This window comes from Nelumbo lutea, chromosome 1 (genome assembly GCF_056320005.1).
Source record: "Nelumbo lutea isolate HS-2025 chromosome 1, American lotus-T2T, whole genome shotgun sequence".
In the NCBI taxonomy this organism is placed as follows: Eukaryota; Viridiplantae; Streptophyta; class Magnoliopsida; order Proteales; family Nelumbonaceae; genus Nelumbo; species Nelumbo lutea.
Genome location: NC_142684.1, coordinates 162,557,330 through 162,563,720, shown reverse-complemented (window position 1 = coordinate 162,563,720; position 6,391 = coordinate 162,557,330).

The window sequence follows — 6,391 nt, the reverse complement described above, 5'->3', positions numbered from 1 at the left end:
AAATATTCAGCTCGGCTCAACTTGAGTCCACCCCTAGCTGTGTACAACATGAAACTAGTCCAATTAAGCACAAAAAAAAATGCTTTCAAAAAATGCAAAAAAAATGTTAAAAAGTAAAAACTCATAAAATAAAAGAAATATAATCTTAATATAAATTGTTTGGACATTATTATGGTATTAATTTCCTAATAGTTAAAGTACTTGCAATATGTCTATAAGCAAAGTAGGATCCACTTAATACTTACAAGAAGTGTCTAATGATTGGCCATTTCTTAAACAAAATAAGTGTATAATGTTTACATGAGTTTTATCACAATTCACCACAATATGAGAATTCATTGGTATTCAATTCATCCTTACTTAATCCAAAAAAAGGAGACTAAAAGAATCACCAGTTAAATATTGGTAGAGTTAGTATCCCTCTTTACCACTTAAATGTGTTATAGACGATTAAAATAGATTATTTGCCCTTTATGACCAAAGAAAATGTAAATTAGTTGATAGCAGGCATCAAACTAAAACTTTTTTTTTTTACTTAACTATGAATTTTAATGATTTAGTTAAAGAGTTCCTTGTCACACATTGAAGAGAGAATAGGTTCAAGAACTAGTAACCCTTCCACCCAAACCTAGTATCCCTCCTTAAATAAGTTTGCAAAACCTACCATTGAGACCAAAGGTGAGACTTGGTTTAAAATCGAAGAGAAAAAGAAAAAAGAGACCAAACAAAGAATAATACAAACTACAGAACTCAAAACAAAGTAGAGGTGTAAACCGAGATGTATTAGGCCAACATGGCACGACTTTGCAAGCCGCATGTGCTTTAGTGGGCCATGCCGTTTTTTTTTTTATGTTTCTATTTTTTTTCAGTTTTTGTTAAGTAAAGTTTAAAGATGATATATGAATTTGGGGAAAATAAAAATTAACAAAAATACTTAACAAAATACAAAATAGACAGCCAATTGAAAAGAAAAATTTAGAAATTTTATTTCATTTGAATTTAAACAATACAATGGAATATTGGAAGTGGAATTAAATATAAAAACAATATAATAAAATTAAAAATTGAAAATTATAATGATATACGAACATGTCATCACGTGACGAGATAATTGACGGATTGTTAACAATAGGGACTAAATTGACACATTTTGAAAGTTTAGGTACTGAATTGGCATGTTTTGAAGTTTAGAGACCAAAGTGACACTAAGCCCAATGTATAGGGTACTAATTTGGAATTTTTAGTAAGAATATTTTTGTATGAAATACAATTTTCTAACCTAGAATAGGTGAAATTTCACCTATATTGAACATCTAATACAACTTGTTTATATTTTAAACCATATTTTTTTACATAAATATTTGAATTCTTATTTTTTATTCCAATATTTCTAATATATATAATACAATTTCTAATTTTAGAAATATGATGAGAAATAATATTTAAAGCACACCTAAATTTTTTAAGATGTGACATGAACATATAATATGAAATAATTTACAATTTAAACATGGTTTTAATTGAGATTTCAAAATATTTACCATTGAATCATTACTACTAGCATAATCAAAACTAATAGAAAAAAAATTTAATTTTAATTTTATAAGTTTGTAATTAATTGAGATTTCAAAATATTTATTGTTGAACCATCATTACTTGCGCTGTCAAAACTAATAGAAAAAACTTTATTTTCATTTTCATAAGTATATAAAGTATTTAAAATACTTGTAACAGTTGTTGGGACAGTATGTGGCCATTAATGTTTATTAGAACTTAAAATTCTTTGTTGTAAAAGCCAATTTTCATCAATAAAATGTCCAATAATACAAATATAACTTATATTGTATTTAGAAGTTCAAATATCAGAAGAAAGTGCAACTTTAGAATTAAGTGTTGATAAAATAGAAATTAAATTTTGTTTATATGAATAAAAAAAGTTCAAAAACATATGCTCTAATAGTATTTCTATAAACTCTTTTAAATCAAAGATTTACAAATTATTGTAAACTGCATGAAAAAGTGGGACTTATGGATCACAAAATGTCGAACCATATGGTCTCTGATCAAAAGGCTAGTGGTTGTCGGGCGGCCTGCTGGTTATGCATGCAAGGTTATACATATGTGATATTATTTTTCTTGAATGGAGTGTGTGTAATCTTGATTCATTCATAAATCCGTTGGCTTATTGTGTCATGGTCTAATTCAATGTTTTTGAACTGTTGTTGACGTGAATGATTTGATTGTTCGGCCCGAGAATCGTTCAGGCAACTGATTCTACTTTACCTTAACTCGGTCTTTGGTAAAAAACTGTTGATTTGGTCAGGTTTGCTAACCCAGGCAGTCAAACTGTCAACTTGGAAACTAGGGCCAGAACGATTCAGATTATGGGTCAGTTTTTAAAACCTTGGTCTAACTCTAATTGATGAATGGGCAATCGTGGCAGAGCTTATTTTATTAGATGATAGACACCATTAGTCAATCTCGTCAAAATATCTTTTCAAATATCGACACAATCCAATCCAAATTTATTCCACTTGTTTGAGATACAAAACTATCAATACAGGTTCCCTAAACAAAATGGGTATGTGTTCGTTCAAAATGACATGGTGACCATGCAATGTGAAGAGTGACTAGCTGAAGAGCATTTGTGAAAGCTATCACCTCCCAATCCACCAAGCATCTCTATAAATACTGGACCACTCCCTTCGCAACTTCACCATGGCTTGGTAGTGCAACTTCTCTCTTAACCTGTTTCCATAAATCATGGCTAAATCTTGCTTGCATTCTCTTGGTCTTTGTCTCTTTATCTTGTTTCATGGTTGCCTAGCTACTGGGCGATACGATTTTCATCAAGACCAAGATTAGAATCGGCCTGATCACTAGTTCCAAGGAGAACAAAATGACTGCCAAATCAATAATCTTGATGCCCTTGAACCATCTCGTAGAATTGAAGCTAAGGCTGGCCAATTTGAAATTTGGGATGACAACAATGGCCAATTCAAGTGTGCTGGGGTTGCAGCTTATCATGTTACCATTGAGCTCAAGGGACTCTCCTTACCTATCTATCATAATATGCCTAAGATCCTCTACATTGTCCAAGGTAGCCCACTAAATCCTTCTTTACACATCTACTTTAGATATATGGTATATTGTATCATATACCACTCCAAACATTTGTTATAACTTTTGTGCTTGTAATCCATGTGTACAGGTAGGGAAGTTCTAGGATTATCAATCCCTAGGTGCCCTAAAACATTCCAATCATTTCAACAAGATGATCAATTCGAGGAAGAAGGTAGAAGAAGCCAAAGATTGGAGGATGATGAAGACGATAACGGTCAAAGATCACAAGAACAAGATGATAAAAATCAATAGTCTGAGGATGAACGTAGTAGAAGGTAGAAACCTAAGGAACAATATAGCAGAAGCCAAGGAAGTACAAGTCAACGATCTGAGGGTAATTACATCAGAAGCCAAAGATGTGAGGGAGATCAACATAGCAAAAGCCAAAGATACGAGGATTTTCACCAGCAATTGAGATTCTTCAAGGAAGGAGATAACATTATGGTGCCAAATGGAGTTGCTTACTAGGTCCACAATGATGGTGATAGTTAAAGTAAAAGAGAAGAGTTGTCTTCAAAGAATGGGTCGAATTTCATTAATTGAATGACTGTACAAGATTGAATATATATACAAAAATAATAAAGAATAAATTAGAAACAATTATAATAATAGAAGCAGAGAAATAAGGAAAGAAGCTTCAGTAAGGAAGGAGCTTCAATGGGAAACTTCCCAAGAGGAGAGTTTCCTTTTTGCCTTGATTGGTCTCTCTTTAGTAAGAATCCTCTGTATAGTAGCTGGTCCATCTTTAGTAGGAAGACTAGAGCCTTCTTTGGCAGGAGACCTAGCACTCTCTTTGGTAAGAGATATAGAGCTCTCTTTAGTAAGAAGGCTAGAGTTGTTTTTGGTAAGAGGAGAGCTAGGGTCGACTGACTCCTCAATATGCCTCCTCAAGTGAAAGTGAGCTGGAAGCACACGAAGCTTGGACTGAAGCCATTCAAACCGGTAAGAGGAGAGTGGCTTAGTGAAAATATCAACAACCTGGTCTTGAGTAGGAAAAAACTACACCACCAGAGACTTCTTAATAATAATATCCCAAAGAAAATGAAAATCAACCTCAATGTGTTTAGTGCGAGCATGAAAAATGGGATGAGCTGCAAGGTATGTGGCCCCAATATTATCACAATATAGCACCGGTGGTGACCAAATCTTGACTCCCAATTAGAAAGTAGAGAATTCAGCCACATGAGTTTTGTGGTGGCATTAGCTAAAACTAGAAATTCAGCCCTTGTGCTTGATCAAGCAATAATAGGTTGTTTCTTAGCACTCCACGAGATCAAGTGAAAGCCAAGAAAAATGCCATATCCGCCAGTAGACCGTCTGTCGTCTAGGCAACCGGCCCAATCAACACCAGAATACGCAGTCAAGTTGTCGGACGTGTGTGCTAAGAAATACGCTTAACTACGCCCCAATGCTCTTCAGTAGGAGCATGTAAAAATTGACAAACTTTATTTACTGCAAAAGCAACATCCGACCTAGTGAGTTTTTTATGCTGAGAGATCCAAAACGCACTTACACTGAGAGAGAAATAACCTTGTGGCATCATGGTGAGATTCAACACCAAGAAAATAATGCAACGACCCCAAATCCTTTAGTGCAAACATCTGAGATAAAACTGCTAATAAGTTGAGAAACATGAGTAGAAGAAGAGATAGTAATAATAATATCATCAATGTAAACAAGAATGTAAATGATAGTCTGCTCCTGATTGTAGATAAATAGGGAGGGGTCACACTGTGAACCACAAAAACCAAGGTCATATGAGTGGCTACTCAGACGAGAGAACCAAGCCCGGGGAGCTTGTTTGAGTCCATAGAGGGCCTTGTGAAGCTTGCAAACATGATGAGGAGAATTGCTATCCTCAAAACCCTTTGGTTGGTGCATATAAATAGTTTTGGTGATAAAACCATTAAGGAAGGCATTATGGACGTCCAATTGGCGAATGTCCCATCCACGGGAGACTACAAGAGAAACAACAGTGCATACAGTTGTAGGTTTAACCATAAGACTGAAAGTCTCAGTGAAGTCAACTCCTAGAACCTGAGTAAAGCCTTGTGCGACGAGATGAGCCTTGTAGCAGTCAATTGAACCATTAGGGTGCCATTTAATTTTAAACACACACACATAGACCCAACTACATCCATAGAAGTATCATAGGGAACCAACTCCCAAGTACCATTTTGAATTAATGCATGAAATTCGATAGCCATGGCAGAGCGCCAATGAGGGGACTTAACAGCTTGTTCGTAAGAAGAGGGCACCTCTTCATAAGAAGCAACACCATGAAGTAGAGCAGATGGAAGAGGATGGCGAGTAACAGGTAAAGCCTGAGCTGATCTGGATGTCATAGACCTTGTTGCCATGGAATGGGTGCACACAAGAGGTCCTACAACAAGAGTGGTGTCGAGCAGTTCTTGAATAGGTTTGGTGCGCCGAACTGGTAAGACATCAGTGCTGGTGGGAACTGTCTGTTGTGGTTCAAAGGAAGAATTAGCAGATTCCTCGTTAGTAACAAATATAGATGGCAAGGAAGAAGGGGATACCTCAGGAGTAGGACCAATAGGAGTAGTAGGATCAACAGGAGCTGAACATGCATCAGCATTAATGAGACCTAGAGAAGAGAGTTATGCTAGTGGGAGCAGCAAAGCTGGAGGGTGGCGATGAAGGTACTATTCCAAGAAAGGAATGTTCATCAAACACAACATGGCGAGCAATGATTTCTTTGCCGGTAGCGGGGTTGTAACAACGGTACCCTTTGTGACTATTGTTGTAGCCAATAAATATACAAGGAGCAGACCGAAGTTCCATCTTGTGAGAATTATAAGGGTGAAGTTGAGGATAACACTTGCAACCAAACACCTTTAACATAGAATAATCAGGAGGTTTGCCAAATAGTTTCTCATAAGGAGAGAGATTACCAAGACCCGGAGCCAGCAGCCGGTTGATAAGAAAGGTTGTAGTTTCAACAGCATCGGCCCAGAAGGACTGGGGGAGAGAGGAGGACGCCAGTAGAGACAACGTGGACTCAAGTAATGTGCTGATGTTTGTGTTCAACATTACCATTTTGCTTATGCGTATGGGGGCAACTTAGACGGTGAGTGATACCGGCATCATCAAGATAGCGAGAAAGAGAGCGAAATTCACCACCCTAATCACTTTGAAACATCTTGACTTTTGTAGAAAATAGATTCTCAACATGATTCTTGAATTTAAGAAACATATTTAAAACATCAAACTTTCTCTCAAGAGGAAAAATCCATGAAAATTTTGA